Source organism: Tursiops truncatus, chromosome 6 (assembly GCF_011762595.2).
Source record: "Tursiops truncatus isolate mTurTru1 chromosome 6, mTurTru1.mat.Y, whole genome shotgun sequence".
NCBI classification, from domain to species: Eukaryota; Metazoa; Chordata; class Mammalia; order Artiodactyla; family Delphinidae; genus Tursiops; species Tursiops truncatus.
The window spans coordinates 102,975,811-102,998,538 of NC_047039.1; the positions used below are offsets into that span (position 1 = coordinate 102,975,811).

At 41.8% G+C, this 22,728-nt stretch overlaps 1 protein-coding gene across 6 annotated transcripts in view; it reads right to left on the minus strand.

The window, feature by feature from the left end:
- Positions 1–22,728, minus strand: part of TTLL11 (tubulin tyrosine ligase like 11) — a 266,029-nt gene that overhangs the window by 185,108 nt on the left and 58,193 nt on the right. The gene's annotated exons all lie outside the window — the stretch shown is intronic.

Consider the following 22,728-nt stretch of genomic DNA (forward strand, 5'->3'; position numbering starts at 1 on the left):
AAGAGAGGCAAACTGCATCCAGCAGGGGCAGGGAAGGAAGGATGAGATACACGTAGAAAGGTCTCCGCTCAGGAATATTTTAAAATTTAGAGCAGTCTCAAGGTGGAATGAACCGCCTAGAAAAATATTAAATTGCCCATTTCTGAAGATGATCACGTGTCCAGGTGCGGAGGGGATTCACCCAGAGGGGTGTGGCCTGGATGCTCTCTCAGGTCCTTTCCAATCCCTATGGTTCTTTGGTACCAACTTCAACTCTAGGCCTAATCAGTGTCTCTGACTCACTCTGTGACTTGGCCAAGTCTCTTTCCCTCTCTGGGCCTCAGTTTCCTCATCTGTACAATGGAGGTGTCTGTCTGCTTAGGGCTACCAGCATTCTTTCTACACACTCTCTGATGAACAAGGGTTACGGCGAGACTGCCAGAAGGATGGGGCTGTGCTCTCAGAGGGCACAGACCTTCCTCCCTCCTTCCGACACCCTCCCTTCGTGCTTGCTCTGACAGCCCAAGGCGGTGACTGAGGTTGCTTCCCCACCCAGGCAGGGGAACAGATGAGGGTCAACCTCATTCTGAAAGTAAGGTGGGAATCAGGGAAACTGTCATGTTAGACGTAATTCTGGAAAGTGTTAACTATTAAACACCTTCAAGCAATATAACAGGATTTGTGTTTGTTAAGCAAGAGAGATGAAAATATGTCTGTTCCACATAGATGCATCCATGGTTCTCAGTGAGGCTGGGACTGCCATCTAGGGAGGGTTTGGGGAATTTCTGGGAGAGTGTTTGCTTATCACAGTGAATGGAGGGTATTGCTAGCATTTGGTGGGCAGGGGCAGCCCAACTGTAGTGCACTGGGCAGTCGTGAAGTGAAAGACCTATTTATAGCGAACATGAAGATAGCCCAGAACCCAACTCTATGTCACATGCAAACAAAAAGAATTTTCCACATGATTTAAATGGAACATCAGAATTTTCCAGGGAGGCAACAATCATGTAAACGGAGGGAAAATTATACTTTGCCCTTTTTTTCCTGGAATTTTGTCAAGAGTTGTTCAATATTTCAGAAGCGTCATATGACTGATGACATGGTGGTTTATGGTACCTGAGTCACCCATACAACATGCAGTGATTCCATATGAAAAATATCTTGAAATGTCAAAAATAAAGAAATATATATATGTGTATATACACATTTTTATATATTTATATATATATATATATATATATATATATATGGAGAGAGAGAGAGAGAGAGAGAGAGAGAGAGGGAGAGGGAGAGAGAGAGAGGGAGAGAGGGAGAGAGAGAGAGACCCCATAATGTTTAATCAAATCATCTTACTTTTCTTACATCCAAATTTCTTCATTACAGGTAGGTGCGAGCATTCAACCGCTGCATCACATCTTTTAGTGTAACAGCACCAAAGTATTTACTTATTGAAACATATAACATACAGAACTTTTCTTTATTTTCTCCTTCAGAGAATTATTTAGGGTGGATTTGTTTGTTTGTTTGTTTGCTATGTGTGTAGGTTGATTGTATTTCATTTCAGGATAGTAAAGATAATGTCACAAAGTATTTTTTATAAAAGGAGAAGGACATTGGAATGCCAACCCTGTAGAATGAGCACACTTAGCGCCCACCAAAAGAAACTAGGGCTTCTTGGAGAGTTGGAGGATTCTGAGGCTACGGCAGGGAGAATTCAAGAAAAGCCTGGGCCGCTGGCTTTGCTTGTTTACAGACCCCGCTGGGGCGAGTGTCAGCGCTGGCTCAGGGGAGCTGGGCGAGGAAGAGGGGCACAGCTCACACTCTTCCTAGCCTTTCCAAACCAAAGTTCTTTGCCATTCTTACCAGCCCAGCCTTGCTGCTGGTTTTTTTTTCCTTTCTTGGGTATTTGCACTATTCGTGGAGCAGGTTTTTCTATGCGGGAGCCACTTTTTTTGGTACAGGGGTAAGCTGGGGTTTTTCAGGGAGCCCTACTTGGTGTCTCCTTCCTTATTTTCTTTTCTCAATCTATGCAAGCGGCTCTGGCCGCCATCATCTCCTGAGAGGCCAGAGGGCTGCCACCCCAGCTCCTGGGCCCGGGGGTAACACCTCCTAGAGGGAGGGCACACTAGTTCTCTGGCGTGGCCTGAGGCATGGGTGCGTGTGGGCAGGGGTAGGTGCGGGGGAGAGATGGCGAGGACTATTGTCCTTTGGAGCCTGGTAAGGAGGGTGGGCCTAGGGCTTGGCAAGTGCCACTTCTGGCAGGTTTGGAAATTTCCAAATAAATCTTTGTTTATTGGTGGTGCCCAGACAAAAAAAAAAAAAAAGAAAAGAAAAGAAAAGCCTGGAACATCTTGCTGGGGCAGAAGTAAGAGAGTGTCAAAAGAGTCCCAGGGACTGCTAACAGGACACGGGCCTCCACTGGCCAAATCTTGGGTACTTTGAACATTGAAATAAATAATGATAGTAAAGGATTATAATCCATCGAATCAAACAAGAATCCCCCAGTCTACACTAACAGGCACGCATACAGAGATAAATAATGAGAAGGCAGAAGAAACTCCACTAACAAGGGCAGAAGGAACGATGGTATTAGATAATCACCATTTGGCAAACATCACAGTAACTGATTCAAGCAAGAATCATTAACAGAGGTTAAAACTAGAGGGTGAAAGTTTGAGGAGTAACGGCATAGTAGGTAGTCTTCAAGCATCTTCCCACAAGATACTTATATTAATTAGAAAGGGGAACATGGTAATTCTTCAGTGGAAATCTGGCAGACACCGCCTTAACCAAATAATTAAAGTGAACATCACCAGTAATAAGACACACTGACATCATGTGCCCCCAGAGACGATATCCCTGTGAAAAACAAAGCACTGCTTCTGCACTGTTCCTGCCAAACACGCATATCCCGAATCTAATCGTGACGAAGACCCAGACAAACCCAAATTGAGGGGCAGTCTACTCAGTAACTAGCCTGTACTCGTCAAAAATGCCTATGTCGTGAAACACACAGAGACAAAGAAGCTTTTCCAGCTTCCAGGGGACTAAACAGGCATGACAATTAGATGGAGTGTGTGATGTGGGACTTTCTGGTGCTATACGTTACTGGGACGATGGTCCAAATCTGCATAAATTCTGGACGCGACTAGACTAGACGATAGTGTCGGATTAACGTTAATTTCACAATGTTGATAATTACGCTGTGGTTATGAAAGGAAATGCGCTTTTCTTTAGGAAAGGCACGCAGAAGCGTTTAGGGATAAAGGGGTATCATATATGCAACTTACTCTCTAAAAGGAGAGGGAGAGAGAGAGAAAGTAAAGGCGGAAAAACGTTGAGATTTGGGGTTGAGTGAAGGATGTATAGAAATTCTTTGTATTATTCTTATGAATTTTCAGTAAGTATGAAATTTTATCAAATTAAAACGTTAAAAGAAAATAGAAGGGGGACACTAGGTCCAAGAGGATGGAGAAACACTGCTGTTAGATCCACCCCAGCCAAAGAAATCCTTGTATCTTATTCTTCTAATGCTCCTAGGAAACATATGGGGTCAATTTCAGAAGGAGGGGAGAAGCAGGGCTGTATGTTTGGGTGCCAGGAAAGGACAAGAGAATGATTTCATTAACAAGGCCGGAGAATTCAATTACGACCCCTTTCTAAATCCAAATCTCTGCTTTGCTTCTCCTTTCATTAGGTCTCCTCCAAGGAGCGCTTATACAGAAAGGAAGTTGAGCAAAAGAATAGGAGCGATCTTTTTTCATTTCTTTGGAGATGAGGAAAGAAGGTACAGACAGGCAAGAGCAATTTTCATAATTTCTCTTTGAAAAAGGCACCGAAGTCAAAATTGGCTCCACCATTTTCCTGTAGAAAATTAGACATCTCAACTCAAGTGACTGAGGCGACATCACCAAGAACTTTTGCAGAAGGAGATGAAAGGACAGAAATTGAAGGGTGAAAGATGACCTTTTACTCGCTTTGGGAAGCAGGGTTTTCTTGACCTTTAGAATAGCCTCCCAGAAAAATGTTTACCTCTTTCACTTTTTTTTTCTTTCTATAAAGCGTGCCATTAGAGGGAAAAAAGCGCATTAAAGCAATGGCCCTCTAATTATCACATTCATCTCAAAATTCCACATAATAGGAAATCAGTACTGCAAAGGAGCAAGATTAACACAGCTGTGATTCAAAACACTAAATGTATTTGGGGCCCAACTGAAGTTTAGAAAATTAAACAATAGAGCATCTACTCTTAAAAAGTATTAATGCATAGGGCTGTCTTGGGAGCGAGGAGGGGTGGTGGGGAATCGAAGGGGAAAAACAGGTTAAGTCAGGCTGAAATGCCATTCAGCCAAAGAGAAGTCTTAGCTTTTTTCCTCTCCTAAATGATCTATCATCAAATAATGAGACAATTAGTCTCAAGACTAGATTTTTATTAAAAATTAAAATAAGTCCATTTCCACATTTCCCATAAGCCAGAAACACCCAGAATGCTCTGTCTAAGCATTCTTAGCTCCAGCTTAAATTTCCATCTTAAGACGGCCAAATCTTTTTCATTGTTCATTCGTATCAGACAAAGGCCTGCAGGTCCTCTCTGTGCTGCACACCGGGCAGATGGAGATGAATGTGACCAGGTTCCAGCTTCCCGGGGCCCCCAGTCTAACAGGGACAGCAGTGTGCTTCTCATAGCATCACTATGGTGCTACCGATAAGGAAACCGAGGCTCAGAGTGACTGACTTGCCCAAGGTACATATTGAAAGATTGATGAAGGAAGGGTTTTAACCTAGTTCTATACTGACCCCAAACCTTTGCCTCACTCTCTCCCAGCCAGGAACACTGATAGAAAATGCTGTGTTTGGGGGTTCTATAATTGAGAGAGTATAGAATTGGGGTCCCTGGGTCAGGGCGGCAGGAGAGCGGGACAGGGAGGGGGAGAGGAGTTGTCAGAAAAGATCTTCACAGATTTGTTGACATCAGCTCTAACACAGGGACACTCAGTAAGCGTTTGTCAAGTGGGGCTTCCCTGGTGGCGCAGTGGTTGAGAGTCCGCCTGCCGATGCAGGGGACGTGGGTTCGTGCCCTGGTTCGGGAGGATCCCACATGCCACGGAGTGGCTGGGCCCGTGAGCCATGGCCACTGAGCCTGCGTGTCCGGGGCCTGTGCTCCGCTACGGGAGAGGCCACGACAGTGAGAGGCCCGCGTACTGCAAAAAAAATAATAAATTAAAAAAAAAAAAAAACAGTTTGTCAAGTGGACAAACTTAGGGAGGGAATCCTCGGCAAAAGAAACAGTCAAGAGGTGCAAGAGCCTGGGCAAACGTGGATCTTTCTGAATGCGCTCTGGAGGGAACCAACAGCAAGGATGTCTTGGCTTAGCCAACATTTGCCCACAGCACAGGACGACTCGGGAAGGAAGGTGCAGACACAGCTTCAGTCAGCCTCCTGGGACGGGGTGGGTGCAGGTGAGGAGACTGTCACTGCCCTGGGTGCCGGGCCTCAGGCAGCCTTGAAGGGCAGGTCCAGATGCAGCTGTAGGGCAGCCTTCATTACCAGCACTTCCCCACGCCCCAGGCTATGCTGACCCGGCATTAGCAACATGATTGATTACATAAGGCCCTTTGTGCTCCACCTGAAACCTTGGCAGCAGAAATTTGTGCAGAATGTTAACTCCCTCGGGGAGTTTATGGAAGTCCAGGAAAGCCAACTCACAGAATCACAAAAGATTAGAACTGGAAGGGACCTGGTGATGCTCTACAATCCTTTCCTCTTGCAGAGGAAGCACTGAAGCCTCGGGGCGAGGGGACAGATGACTTGGCCAGGTTCCCAGAGCCAGAGGCGGTACCAGGACATAACACCAAAAGCACAAGTAACAAAAGCAAAAATCAACAAGTGGAAATATACCAAACTAAAAAGCTTCTGCACAGCAAAAGAAATAATAAAATGAAGAGGCAGCCTATGAAATGGGAGAAGACATCTGCAAACCATGTATCAGATAAGGGGTGAATATCCAAATTATATAAGGAACTCATAGAACTCAATAGCAAAAAAAAAAATTCCGATTTTAAAATGCGCAGAGGACTTGAAAAGACATTTTTCCGAACAAAGGACATACAAATGGCCAACAGGGATATGAGAAGAGGCTCAATATCACTAATCATCAAGGAAACGCAAATCGAAACCACAATGAGATACCAACTCACAACCATTAGTGAGAATGTAAATTGATACAGTCACTATGGAAAATAGTACAGAGGTTCCTCAAAAAATTAAGAATAGAACTACCATATGATCCAGCTATTCCACTCCTGGGTATATATCTGAATAAATTAAAATCAGTATCTTGAAGGGTTATCTGCATCCCCATGTTCACTGCAACATTATTCACAATAACCAACAGGTGGAAACAACCTTCGTGTCCATCAATGGATGAATGGATAAAGAAAATGTGACATGTATATATCCAAGTTAGAGTTTTCTACACACACACACACACACACAGACAGACACACACACACACACACACACAGACACACACACACACACACACACACAGACACACACACACAGAGACACACACACAGACACACACACACACACACACACACAGACACACACACACACACACACACACACACACACACAGAGGAATATCATTCAGACACAGGAAAGAAGGAAATCCTGCCAGTTCCAACAACATGGATTGACCTCGAGGGCATTATGTTAAGTGAAATAAGACAAATACTGTATTCTCTCACTTGCTAGTGAGAAAGACAAATATTGGATGATGTCGCATATATGTGGAACCTAAAAAAAAGTCGAACTTATAGAAACAGAGGGTAGAAGGATGGTTGCCAGGGGCTGGGGGAAATGGGCAGATGTTGGTCAAAAGGTACAAACTTCCAGTTATAGGATGAGTAAGTTCTGGGGAGCTAATGTACAGAGTGGTGACTACGGTTAACAATACTGTATTATACACCTGAAAATTGCTAAGAGAGTAGATGTTAAATGTTCTCACTACAAAAAAAAATTGTAACTATGTGAGGTGATGGATCTAATACCTACCCTTACTGTGGCTATCACTTCATAATACATGCATGGATCAAATCATCGTGCTGTGCAGTTAAACTGGCCCAATGTCATAGTCAATTACATCTCAATAAAGCTGGAGGGGGGAAGAAAAATCAACAGGGGGAGCCAGGACTTGAACCCAGGTGTCCTGACTCTGGCCCAGTCGCATTCCACATTAACTGATTGCACAGGAGCTTTTCCTGATGTTTTCCATCACCCATCTTCCCCATCATGTATTACTCTGATTCCCACAGCACTTGTGCTTAATTCCATCGCAGCCTGTATCAGCTCATACCATCTATCTCCTTTGCTAAGCAGGGCCCTCCCTTTTAAGCAGAGACCCCATCTTTCGTCTTTGACTCTCCAGTCCACCAGTGCTGGACACATAAAAAAGACTCAGTAAATGTTTGCTGGCATTAAAGGAAGTTATGGCAGAGTCAGAAGACATGGGTCTTAGTCCTGGCTACGTGGACCTATAAGCCATGTAACTCTGGGCAAGTTACTTAACCCCCTGAATCTCAGCTCTCTCATCTGTAAGGTGATGAATAAGAACATGATGCAGTGGGAAGAAAATGGGATCTTGACCCAACAAATGTCTGAATGAAGCAGTGAGTGATCACCCTTCTAGACCAGAAACTCCATGAGGGCAAGGATACATCTAACTTGCTTTGTATCCCCAGCACACTTAGCAGGTCTCAGAAAATGTGTGAACGGAACCAAGTCAGAGATCTAAGAGTGCTAGCAGTTGTAGAGTCATGTCATAATCATGGGCAAGTACCTTCAATTCGGGATCTCTATTGTCTCATCTGTAAATTGGAGGTAATGATACCTCCCCAAATTGAGTGAGAAGCAAAAAAAGGTCATGTCTATCAGAAGCACTTGGTAAACTGCAAAGCACTGCACAGATGCCAGTTGTCCCTTGGGCTATTTAAAAGGACTTCCTGATGAACAGGACCTAAGGATGCTTGTCCAGAGGGGAGCAGCATCTTGCGTTTCAGATGATATCAGTTTTCCAATAAACAAACTGAGCTGTTAAGAGAGGGGCCCGAGAACAGCATATCTAAGCAGGAGGTGAAGTTCTATTTGGGGCAACAAAGGAAGTCAAACTTGAAGCAGATGGGGAGGTGAAGCCATGGCTCCTACAGAGTCTTTGCCAGCGGCCCTGAATCATCTGCCTTCTTCTGACAGCTGGAGTCCCCTCGCTTCCGTCTTTTACTAGTTACTCACAACCCTGGGCCAGTGCTTCAGCCTCTCAGGATGCCGTGCTGCACCGGCAGGAGGCGTTCTGGCTTCTGCATGGGCTCCTGAGCTTGCTGAGGAAGCCTGAGAGCTCTGGGTGGCGGTGCGGGTGGGGTTTGGGGCATCACAGGGAAAGGCTGGCGGCCGACCACCCGGAGCTGTCCCTGGCTGGCATCGCTTCGGTGAGTTCCTCACGGCTCAACTCTGGCCCGCACTCCTGTAAAGTGACAGGCTGGGTCCTGCTGATACCCTTGGCCGCAGAGAAGCTGACTTTTGATGACTAAACTCACAAGAGACGAAGTTTTTAAACCATAGCATCTGCGTACTAATCTGCAATTCAATTGAGCAAATAGACTTGAGTTCCAACTATGTACAGGCCCTGAGATAGGCACCAGCAATACAAAGGTAAGTAAGATGAACCCAGTCACTCGCTGCCCTTGTGGTACTTAGAGCAGAAAGAAAGATAATTAGACGTGTAGTCACTAAGCAGTGTGCTAGGCGAAAGTACCCTAAAGAGAGGAAAACGAGGTACCCCCTCAGGCATGGGGGGCAGAGGAGGCTTTATAAAGTAAAAGGTAAGCAGCATTCTGAAGCATTGGCAAAGTAGGTCAGGTGAAAGGAGGCAGCCTTGCAAGTGGGAGCAAGTGCCCCAGGCAAAGGGAGAGGCATGTACAAATTGCAGAGGTGGCAGAGGCTGGGGTGCTGCTGAGTGCCTACAAAAGTTGACTATGGAAGGAGACCAGAGGAAGAGGTCGGAAATGGTACGAGCTGAGGCCGCAGAGGTCAGAGGGGCTCTACAAGGGGCGTGCAGAGGTCCAAACCTCACACTCTGGATAAACCATCAGGTGGTCCGAAGCCAGCCATATCAGCATCTTGTGTATATGAAGGAAAGTGATTCAAATAATCTACTCACCAGAAGGTTCTTTGACAAGCGTGGAATCAGAACAAGGAATATAAGCTCCACGTTGCAGGTTTTCTTTCTGCCTTGACTCTGACCCACTTAGAACTCCACATTTTCCGAGTTCCTAAACCCAGTGGAGAACATTGTTCTCTGGGGTTTTTTGCAAATAACGCATTTCATTCAGCCTTGAGGAGCTGAATCAATAAAAGCTAACTGAAGATGAAGCCGGAGAGGAAAATGGAAGGACCCCATGCTTTCTGGTTCCCTCCAAGAAACTGCAAACCATCATGGACCAAGTTTTGGGCTTGATTTGCTGAAAAATTCTTCTGCTACAAAATGCAAACTCCTTCACCATAATAAATACTGTTGTGATAACAAGACTGTACTTTTCTCAAATACCCAGATGGAAGACCATATGCAAAATAAACTCTAAGGAATTTTTTTTATGGCCATCTGCGAAAATTGGAAAGAAAGCCAACATTCTCCTCTAGACTTCACAAAAATTTCCACTGAGAATCCGGCTTGCTTCTGCCTAGCGCCACCTGCTGACTGTATTTGGGTACCAGTTTTGCAAATGGATGGGGGGTAGGGATGTGGATCTCCCCCTTTCTTGAACAAAGTAAATTTAATCCTAATTGATGGAAGAAATAAAATACCCACATATTGTCAGGTTTTAGAATGTTTTACAGCTACTCACACCTTTTTCTGTTGTTGGCAGGAATCCCAGAGCACCACCCCCCAAAACACACACCTCTGAGCGCTCACTGCCAAGGCACTGGGAAGACATCGTTTAACCTCACAATTAAGTGTGCTGTTATTGAATCCTCGTGTCTGGCTTTACATGTCACAAATGGAAATGCACATATCCTTTAATACAGCAATTCTATTTTGAGATTTCTATCTGAAGGAAATGCTGGCACAGGTGTATAAACATACCTGTACGAGGGTGTTCCCTACGGCGTTATTTGTTGAACCAAAAGAATATGAGAATTACCTAAATGTTCATCAATAGGGGAATGCTTTTGAAAGTTACGGTGCATTCATACAGTGGAATACTATGCAGCAGTGACGTAAGTGAGGAATAAGTGACAGGGCCGGGGGTCTCCAGCAAACAGCTACGGTGGGGTCTCATAGTCTTATTCTGCCTATGCCAGACCCTGAATCAGCAGATTCCAAATTAGTGCTCTTTTAGAAACAGAGAAATCCCCCTTTATATTAGAGAACGCTCCAGTTCTAAGAACCTTCAGCTCCTCCCAAGCGAAACAACCAAAAAATGGACAAAATACAGTAAGTCCCCTACATACAAACCTTCAAGTTGCGAACTTTCTAAGATGAGAACATGCGTTCACATGTCCAATCACATAAGTTAGTTCACGTGTCTGGCGTACATTGTCACGTGCGTGCATCCTCTACAAGTGGTTGTGCTTTTGTGTACTTTACTGTACAGTACGGTATAGGGTACAGTAGTACAGTATCTTTATTTCAAGCCCAGGATGTCCGAAAGCAAGGGTAAAAGCCGCGGTAACGTAGCTGGTACTGCTAAGAAGCGCCAAGCGATAACGATGGAAACAAAAGTGAAAATAATTGGGAGGGTGGAGCAAGGCGAAAAGACGGTAGACGTCGCTTGTTCTTACAACATGAATTGTTCAACCATCAGCATGAATCTAAAGAACGAGGACAAGATCATGGAACATGTGAAGTCTGCTGTGCTGATGATGTCAACAATAATATCAAAGAGGAAAGGAAAACGGATGGAGGAGATGGAGAAACTTCTCAGTGTGCAGATGCAGGACCAGCATCAGCGTCGAGTCTCACCCAGCTTAATGCTGATTCAAGAGAAAGCTAAAAGGCTTTATGAAGACCTGAAGAAGAAACATGGCAAAGAATCAGAGGGCGCATCTTTTAATGCCTTCCATGGCTGGTTTCATTGGTTCAAGGCTAGAGCCAACCTTCACAACGTAAAAGTAATGGAGAGGCAGCGAGTGCAGATATGGTAGCTGCCCAGGATGAGGAGTCCAAAGAGATTTTTAGCAACTTGGTGACCCTCAGCAAGAAGCTGGAGCCAGATCTGCAAGAGGACGACTTCACTGAACTTGCTGTGCAACACGAGGAGCTTACTAATGAAGACCTGATGGAATTGGAGGCCCAGAGAAAGGACGAAGAGAGACAAGAGGAAGAAGAAGTAACTGAAGAACTGAAGAGATTCACGACTCAGGAAATGGCAAGGGGGTTTTCTTTATGTGAGGAGGCACTGTTAGTTTTTGAGGCACAGGACCCCAACGTAGAACAGTACACAAAGGTTGCAGCGGCTGTTCAGAATGCAATCCAGTGCCACCGTGTCATCTATGACGAGAAAAAAAGAGCTACTGCCCAGACATCACTGGATCTTTTAATCAAGAGGGTAGATAGATTTGAATCCAGCAAGGAACCAGAACCTGTGCCATCCGCGTCAGGCGTGAGTGACACTGCAGCTCGCCCTCCGTCTCCTATGGCTGATGGTCCTTCAGCTCTACCATCTCCCACCGCCTCTCCCTCCTCCAGTCAGTAACTCTTCTTGCCTGTTCACTTGATGCCAGCCCCTGTATGCCAGCTGTTGTACTGTACTACTGTACTTTTCAGGATACTATACTGTAAGATTAAAAATGTTTTTTGTGTGTTTTTTATGTATTATTTGTGTGAAAAGTATTATAAATCTATTACAGTACAGTACTATATAGCCTATTGTGTTAGTTGGGTACCTAGGCTAACTTTGTTGGACTTAACGAACAAATTAGACTTACGAATGTGCTCTTGGAATGGAACTTGTTTGTATGTAGGGGACTTACTGTATATTAAACAATGGTTTTCAAGGCACTGGACATCGAGCAACAAAGAACAGTGATTCCTGCGAGATGGGAATCAAATGATGTGAGCTCTGTGATTGTCTCAGTTTACTGTCTTGTGGGACAGTCCAGGCTGTAGCACAGAGAGGCAGAACTCCGGTGGAGCCCAGTGGACAATCTGAGTTGAGGAAATGAAACTATGAGTCAAGGGAGACTAAGATAGCCAGAGTTCTCAGGGAAGAGTCCTGGAGAGACTTTTGCACAACGAGAGAACTCTGGAGATCCACAGAGAGTCTCCCTTGCATATTTAGCTGAGTTCAGATCAGTGCATGCTTGTGAGGAAACCACCTGATGCCAAGGAAAGAGCCACCCAAAAGGACTGGAGGCAACAGTGCCCGGAGCCACACAGAACCTGGAATAGTGTCTGTTCTCACCAAGAGACGGGTAAACACCATTATGCACAGAGCATTAGGAAGAGTACATATACAATCCTTGACTCAGGAGTGATGAATAACTAGCCTTAGGTGGAGCACTACTCCAGTCCTGCCTAGCAAACTTTGAAAACAAGACCCCAAACCTATTTCCATGGAACTTAACTGGATCCCACAGCAAAGTCCAAGGACATATATAGGAACGCAAAAATACCCAACATCTAAATAAAGTAAGATTCACCAAGTCTGGCATCCAGCTAAGAATGACCAGGCATGAAAAGAGGCAAGGAAACGTGAGCCATGATGAAGAGAAAAACCAATCAATCAAAACCAACCCCGAATGGACACAAAATTAGAATTAGCAGACAATGACATTAAAACGGTTGTTATAATGCATTTCATACATTAAAAAAGCTAAGTAAAACTATGGAAGGTATTTTAAAAGACCCAGATCTAGCTTCTAGAAATAAAAGCTACAATGTGTGAGATGAAAAGTAAACTAAATGGGATTAAACAGCAGATTAGACACTAAAGAAGAAAAAAATAGTGAACATGAAGACAAAAACAACAGAAACTTTAAAATGAAACAAAATTTTAAAAAAATGAACAGAGCATCAGTGAACTGTGGGACACTTTCAAGTGACCTAATATATGTGTCATTGGTGTCCCCCAAATGAGAGGAGGTGGGACGGACAGAAAAATACCTGAAGAAATAATGGACAAATATTTTTCAAATTTTATGAAAATTATAAACCCACAAATCTAAAAGCTCAATGACCCCCAGACATGAAAAACATAGACAAAATTACGTCAAAACACATCACAATCAAATTATTCAAAAACAGTAATAAAGAGAAAATATTAAAAGCAGCCGGAAAGGACATGTTATATACAGAAGATCAAAGATAACGGCTACAACAGACTTGCTGTCAGAAACAATACAAGCAAGAAGACAGAGGAGTAACAAGACTAAAAGATTTGAAAGAAAAAAAATATATCAACCTAGAATTGTATACCTAGATAAAATATCTTTCAAAACCAAAGGCAAAATAAACTTTAATAAATACAAACACTGAAAGAATTCATCACCAAAAGACCCTTAACACAAGCTAAAGGAAACTCTTTAGGCTAAAGAAAAATTACACAAAACAGAAATGTGAATCTATACAAAGTAATAAAAACCACTGGAAATGGTAACCACATGAGTACATATACGATTTTTTTCTTCTTGTTATTTAAATCTCTTTAAAATACAATAGAGTGAGGAGATTGGTTCAAGATGGCAGAGTAGAAGGACGTGCTCTCACTTCCTCTTGCGAGAACAACAGAATCACAACTAACTGCTGAACAGTCATCGACAGGAAGACACTGGAACTCACCAAAAAAGATACCCCACATCCAAAGACAAAGGAGAAACCACAGTGAGGCGGTAGGAGGGGCGCAATCACAATAAAATCAAATCCCATAACTGCTGGGTGGGTGACTCACGAACTGGAGAATACTTATACCACAGAAGTCCACCCACTGGAGTGAAGGTTCTGAGCCCCACGTCAGGCTTCCCAACCTGGGGGTCCAACAACGGGAGGAGGAATTCCAAGAGAATCAGATTTTGAAGGCTAGTGGGATTTGAATGCAGGACTTCGACAGGACTGGGGGAAACAGAGACTCCACTCTTGGAGGGCACACACAAACAGTGTGCGCATCGGGACCCAGGGGAAGGAGCAGTGACCCCATAGGAGACTGAACCAGACCTAACTGCTAGTGTTGGAGGGTCTCCTGCAGAGGCGGGGGGTGGCTCTGCCTCACCATGAGGACAAGGACACTGGCAGCAGAAGTTCTAGGAAGTATTCCTTGGCGTGAGCCCTCCCAGAGTCAGCCATTAGCCCCACCAAAGAGCCCCGGTAGGGTTCAGTGTTGGGTCCCCTCAGGCCAAACAACCAACAGGGAGGGAACCCAGCCCCACCCATCAGCAGTCAAGTGGATTAAAGTTTTACTGAGCTCTGCCCACGACAGCAACAGTCAGCTCTACCCTCCACCAGTCCTTCCCATCAGGAAACTTGCACAAGTTAGCCTCATAGCTAGATAGCTTCATCCACCAGAGGGCAGACAGCAGAAGCAAAAAGAACTACAATCCTGCAGCCTGTGGAACAAAAACCACATTCACAGAAAGACAGACAAGATGAAAAGGCAGAGGGCTATGTATCAGATGAAGGACCAAGATAAAACCCCAGAAAAACAACTAAATGAAGTGGAAATAGGCAAGCTTCCAGAAAAAACATTCAGAATAATGATACTGAAGATGATCCAGGACCTCGGAAAAATAATGGAGGCAAAGATGGAGAAGATGCAAGAAACATTTAACAAAGACGTAGAAGAATTAAAGAACAAACAAACAGAGATGAACAATACAATAACTAAAATGAAAAATACACTAGAAGGAATCAAGAGCAGAATAACTGAGGCAGAAGAACGGATAAGTGACCTGGAAGACAGAATGGTGGAATTCACTGCTGCGGAACACAATAGGGAAAAAAGAATGAAAAGAAATGAAGACAACCTAAGAGACCTCTGGGACAACATTAAACTCAACAACATTAGCATTATAGGGGTCCCAGAAGGAGACGAGAGAGAGAGAGAAAGGACCCGAGAATATATTTGAAGAGATTATAGTCAAAAACTTCCCTAACGTGGGAAAGGAAATAGCCACTGGAGTCCAGGAAGCACAGCGAGTCCCATACAGGAAACACCCAGGGGAAACACCCTGAGACACATAGTAATCAAATTAGAAAAAATCAAAGACAAAGAAAAATTACTGAAAGCAGCAACAGAAAAACGACAAATAACATACAAGCGAACTCCCATAAGGTTAACAGCTGATTTCTCAGGAGAAACTCTACAGGCCAGAAGGGAGTGGCATGATATACTTAAAGTGATGAACGGGAAGAACCAACCAAGATTGGTTGGTAATCTACAAGATTGGTTGTAGAGTAATCTACAACCAAGATTACTCTACCCAGCAAGGATCTCATTCAGATTCCATGGAGAAATCAAAAGCTTTGCAGACCAGCAAAAGCTAAGAGGATTCAGCACCACCAAACCAGCTCTACAACAAATGCTAAAGGAACTTCTCTAAGTGGGAAACACAAGACAAGAAAAGGACCTACAAAAACAAACCCAAAACAATTAAGAAAATGTCACAGGAACATACCTATCAATAATTACCTTAAACATGAATGGATTAAATGCTCCAACCAAAAGACACAGGCTTGCTGAATGGATACAAAAACAAGACCCATCTATATGCTGTCTACAAGAGACCCAATTCAGACATAGGGACACATACAGACTGAAAGTGAGGGGATGGAAAAAGATATTCCATGCAAATGGAAATCAAAAGAAAGCTGGAGTGGCAATTCTCATACCAGACAGGATAGACTTTAAAATAAAGAGTATTACAAGAGACAAAGAAGGACGCTACATAATGATCAAGGGATCAATCCAAGAAGAAGATATAACAATTATAAATATATATGCGCCCAACATAGGAGCACCTCAATACATAAGGCAACCGCTAACAGCTATAAAAGAGGAAATCGACAGTAACACAATAATAGTGGGGACTTTAACACCTCACTTACACCAATGGACAGATCATCCAAAATGAAAATAAATAAGGAAACAGAAGCTTTAAAGATAGATTTAATTGATATTTATAGGACATTCCATCCAAAAACAGCAGATTACATTTTCTTCTCAAGTGCGCACGGAACATTCTCCAGGATAGATCACATCTTGGGTCACAAATCAAGCCTCAGTAAATTTAAGAAAATTGAAATCATATCAAGCATCTTTTCTAACCACAATGCTTCGAGATTAGAAATGAATTACAGGGAAAAAAACGTAAAAAACACAAACACATGGAAGCTAAACAATACATTACTAAATAACCAAGAGATCACTGAAGAAATCAAAGAGGAAATCAAAAAACACCTAGAGACAAATGACAATGAAAACACGACAATCCAAAACCTGTGGGATGCAGCAAAAGCAGTTCTAAGAGGGAAGTTTATAGCTATACAAGCCTACCTCAAGAAACAAGAAAAATCTCAAATAAACAGCCTAACCTTACACCTAAAGGAACTAGAGAAAGAAGAACAAACAAAACCCAAAGTTATCAGAAAGAAAGAAATCATAAAGATCAGAGCAGAAATAAATGAAATAGAAACAAAGAAAACAATAGGAAAGATCAATAAAACTAAAAGCTGGTTCTTTGAGAAGATAAACAAAATTGATAAACCACTAGCCACACTCATCAAGAAAAAGAGGGAGAGGACTCAAATCAATAAAATTAGAAATGAAAAAGGAAAAGTTACAACAGACACTGCAAAAATACAAAGCATCCTAAGAGATTACTGCAAGCAACTGTATGCCAATAAAATGGACAACCTGGAAGAAATGGACAAATTCTTAGAAAGGTATAACCTTCCAAGACTGATCCAGGAAGAAATAGAAAATATGAACAGACCAATCACAAGTAATGAAATTGAAACTGTGATTAAAAATCTTCCAACAAACAAAAGTCCAGGACCAGATGGCTTCACAGGCGAATTCTATCAAACATTTAGAGAAGAGCTAACACCCATCCTTCTCAAACTCTTCAAAAAAATTGCAGAGGAAGGAACACTCCCAAACTCATTCTATGAGGCCACCATCACCCTGATACCAAAACCAGACAAAGAAACTACAAAAAAAGAAAATTACGGACCAATATCACTGACAAATAAAGATGCAAAAATTCTCAACAAAACACTAGCAAACAGAATCAAACAGCACATTAAAAGGATCATACACCATGATCAAGTGGGATTTATCCCAGGGATGGAATTCTTCAATACACGCAAATCAATCAATATGATACACCATATTAACAAACTGAAGAATAAAACCCATATGATCATCTCAATAGATGCAGAAAAAGCTTTTGACAAAATTCAACGCCCGTTTATGATAAAAACTCTCCAGAAAGTGGGCATAGAGGGAACCTACCTAACATAATAAAGGTCATATATGACAAACCCACAGCAAACATCATTCTCAATGGTGAAAAACTGAAAGCATTTCCTCTAAGATCAGGAACAAGGCAAGGATGTCCACTCTCACCACTATTATTCAACATAGTTTTGGAAGTCCTAGCCACAGCAATCAGAGAAGAAAAAGAAATAAAAGGAATACAAAGTGGAAAAGAAGAAGTAAAACTGTCACTGTCTGCGGATGACATGATACTATACATAGAGAATCCTAAAGATGCCACCAGAAAACTACTAGAGCTAATCAATGAATCTGGTGAAGTTGCAGGATACAAAATTAATGCACAGAAATCTCTTGCATTCCTATACACTAATGATGAAAAATCTGAAAGAGAAATTAAGGAAACACTCCCATTTACCACTGCAACAAGAAGAATAAAATACCTAGGAATAAACCTACCTAGGGAGACCAAAGACCTGTATGAAGAAAACTATAAGACACTGATGAAAGAAATCAAAGATGATACCAACAGATGGGGAGATATACCACGTTCTTGAATTGGAAGAATCAATATTGTGAAAATGACTATATTACCCAAAGCAATCTACAGATTCAATGCAATCCCTATCAAGTTACCAATGGCATTTTTTACAGAACTAGAACAAAAATCTTAAAATTTGTATGGAGACACAAAAGACCCTGAATAGACAAAGCAGTCTTGAGGGGAAAAAAAACAGAGCTGGAGGAATCAGACTCCCTGGCTTCAGACTATACTACAAAGCTACAGTAATCAAGACAATATGGTACTGGCACAAAAACAGAAACATAGATCAATGTAACAAGACAGAAAGCCCAGAGATAAACCCATGCACCTATGGTCAACTAATCTATGACAAAGGAGGCAAGGATATACAATGGAGAAAAGACAGCCTCTTCAATAAGTGGTGTTGGGAAAACTGAACAGCTACATGTAAAAGAATGAAATTAGAACACTCCCTAACACCATACACAAAAATAAACTCAAAATGGATTAGAGACCTAAATGTAAGACCGGACACTACAAAACTCTTAGAGGAAAACATAGGAAGAACACTCCTTGACATAAATCACAGCAAGATCTTTTTTGATCCACCTCCTAGAGTAATGGAAATAAAAAGAAAAATATACAAATGAGACCTAATGAAACTTAAAAGCTTTTGCACAGCAAAGGAAACCATAAACAAGACGAAAAGACAGCCCTCAGAATGGGAGAAAATATTTGCAAATGAATCAACGGACAAAGGATTAATCTCCAAAATATATAAACAGCTCATGCAGCTCAATATTAAAAAACAAACAACCCAATGCAAAAATGGGCAGAAGACCTAAATAGACATTTCTCCAAAGAAGACATACAGATGGCCAAGAAGCACATGAAAAGCTGCTCAACATCACTAATTATTAGAGAAATGCAAATCAAAACTACAATGAGGTATCACCTCACACCAGTTAGAATGGGCATCATCAGAAAATCTACAAACAACAAATGCCGGAGAGGGTGTGGAGAAAAGGGAACCCTCTTGCACTGCTGGTGGGAATGTAAATTGATACAGACGCTATGGAGAACAGTATGGAGGTTTCTTAGAAAACTAAAAATAGAATTAGCATAAAATCCAGCAATCCCACTACTGGGCATATACCCAGAGAAAACCATAATTCAAAAAGACACATGCACCCCAACGTTCATTGCAGCACTATTTACAATAGCCAGGTCATGGAAAAAACCTAAATGCCCATCGACAGATGAATGGGTAAAGAAGATGTGGTACATATATACAATGGAATATTACTCAGCCATAAGAAGGAACGAAATTGGGTCATTTGTGGAGACATGGATGGATCTGGAGACTGTCATACAGAGTGAAGTTAGTCAGAAAGCGAAAAACAAACATCGTACATTAACGCATATATGTGGAACCTAGAAAAATGGTACAGATGAACCGGTTTGCCGGGCAGAAGTTGAGACACAGATGTAGAGAACAACCGTATGGACACCAAGGGGGAAAGCGGTGGGGGCGCGGGGGTGGTGGTGTGATGAATTGGGCGATTGGGATTGACATGTATACACTGATGTGTATAAAATGGATGACTAATAAGAACCTGCTGTATAAAAAAATAAATAAAATAAAATTCAAAAAACATAAAAATAAATAAATAAATAAAATTCACAAGGCAGATCAAAAGACTATAATGGCCAAGACAACTTTGAAAAAGGAGTACAAAGTTGAAGGACTTTCACTACATGATTTCAAGACTCCTTATAAAGCTGTAATAACAAAGACAGTGAGGTATTGACATCAACATTGACAAATATACCAATAGAATAGAGAATTCAGAAATACACCCAACACACGTTTGAGCAACTGTTTTCAACATAAGTGCAAAGGCAATGGGGGGAAAGGTTAGTATTCTCATCAAACATTTCTGAAGCTATTTGATATCTCATGTAAAACAAACAAACAAGAAAAAGTGAATCCATACCTCACATTATATTAAAAAACTAACTCAAAACAAATCATAGACGTAGACTTAAAACTATAAACTTGGAGACGAAAACATAAGAGAACATCTTTGTGAACTTGGGTTAGGTAAAGATTCCTGATATATGACACCAAAAGCATGACCCATATAAGAACAAATCAATTAACTGATCCATCAGAATTTAGAACTTGCTCTTCAAAAGATACTGCTGAAAGGATGAAAAGACAAGGCACAGACTGGGAGAAAATATTTGCAGTTGGTATATCTGATGAATACTTGTGTTCAAAATATATAAAGAACTCTCAAAACTCAACAATAAAAATAACTCAATTTTTTAAATGGGTGAAAGATGTGAATAGACATTTCATCAAAGAATATATTTGGATGGCAAATAAGCACATAAACAGACGCTCAACACCATTTTTAAAAATAAATTTATTTATTTATTTTTGGCTGCATTGGGTCTCCATTACTGTGTGTGGGCTTTCTCTAGCTGCAGTTCGTTGCGGTGCACAGGCTTCTCATTGTGGTGGCTTCTCTTGTTGCGGAGCACGGGCTCTAGGCATGCTGGCTTCAGTAGCTGTGGCACGCGGGCTTCAGTAGTTGTGGTGCACAGGCTTAGTTGCTCCGCGGCATGTGGGATCTTCCCGGCCCAGGGCTCGAACCCGTGTCCCCTGCACTGGCAGGCAGATTCTCAACCACTGCGCCACCAGGGAAGCCCAACATCATTAATAATTAGGAAAATACAAATTAAAACCAATGAGAAGCCACCACACACCTGTCAGAATGGCTAAAATTAAAAAGACTGACTGTTACCAAGAGTCGGCAGGGATGTGGAAGAACCAGAATGGTCATAGCTGCTGATGGGAATACAAAATGGCACAACCCACTTTGGAAAACGACTGGTACTTTCTTTAAAATTAAATGGACACCTACTATACGATCCAGACATTCTATTCCTATGCATTTACTCCAGAGAAATGAAAACATATGTTCACACAAAGACTTATACATGAATGTTCATATTATCTCAATTTGTAACAGCTAAACACTGGAATCAATCCAGAGGTCCAGCAGCAATCGACGGTATAAGCAAACTGTGGTAAATACATTTAATGGACACCCCTTAGGAATAAGAAGGAATGAATTATTTATGAAACAATACGGATGAATCTCAAAACATGTTGAGTGAAAGAAGCCAGACCCCTCCCACCCCCAGCACACGCAGAAAAGTATCTGCTGTATGATTCCGTTTATATAAAATTCTAGAAAGTGCAAACTGATCTTGACTGAAAACACATCCACGGTTGCCTGGCAGTGGAAGGTAGAGGGCAGGGAGGAGAGGGACAAAAGGATTATAAATGGACGTGAGGAAACATTGCGGGTGATGGATATGTCCATTATCTTCATTGTGATGATGGTTTTATGGGGTTTTATATATATATCAAAACATAGCAAGCTGCAAAGTTTAAATATTTGCAGTTTAACTGTACCTTAGTTAAAGCTGTTTTTTAAAAAATTATGAGACAAATAAGCTATCTGCATAGTCTCAAAGTATCTCCCCATAAGATACTTAATGATTACAAAGGGAAAAGTAGTAACTTTATAGTCGAGAAACCTAGCAGATACTACCTTAACTAAGGGATCAATCTTAACATCACCAGAATTAAGACATCTTGACATCGTGTATCTCTCCTGATATGCTGCACTGAGAAGGTCACAGCATCACTTTTGTGGTATTCTACCAAAAATGTGTAATCTGAATTTAATCATGAGAAAAATCAGACAGAACCAAGTTGAGTGACACTCTTAAGGAAATAACGGGTCAGTACTCTTCAAAAGAATCAAGGTCATGAAAGACAAAGGCAGACTGAGGAAATGTTACAGCTCAGAGGAGACCAAATAAGGAGAAATAAAAACTAAAGGCAATGAGGGAATATGGGGTGGATGCTGTACCAGAAAAAGGTCATTAGTAGGACAACAGGAAAAATGTAAACAAGGTGTGTAGATTATTTAGTAAGACTATATCAATGTTAATTTCCCAGTTTCAGTAATTATACAAGATGTTAATATTAAGAGAAGCTAGATGAAGGGTGTATGACCTGCATATGAATAGTCATGGCAGCTTTATTTATAATAACCTCAAACTGGAAATAACCCAGTTGCCCATCCTTTGGTGAATGGATAAATAAGTTAGGGTATATTCATAATGGAACACTATTCAGCAATAAAAATACAAACTACTGACACAACAAACATGGATGAAGCTCAAAAACATAATTCTCAAAAAAAAAAAAAAGACTCAAGAGAGTACATACTGTATGATTCCATTTATATGAATTTCTTCAACAGGCAGAACCAATCTATAATGAGAATGCAGATCAGCAGTTGCCTGGGCTGGGGGTTGTGAGGCATGATGGCAAAAAGGCACAGAGGAACTTCTGGGGATGATAGCAATGCTCTTCTAACTTATCTGATTTTGAAGACACAGTCGGTATCTATCTCATTTAAACTCAGTCTTGCAGAATACTTAAATAAACAGTTGTAGAAATGGGACAGAAAGTTATTCCACGTAGCGACAGTGGTGTGAGCAAAGCCACAGAAGTGGGAGATCGAGTATAGGGACCAGCTGATTGTTTATTTTTTTTAATTAACTGTGCACATAATTTGCATACAACAAAATGCACCCATTTCAAGTCGATAATTCGAAGAATTTTAAGAAATGTATACAGACCCACGTGAC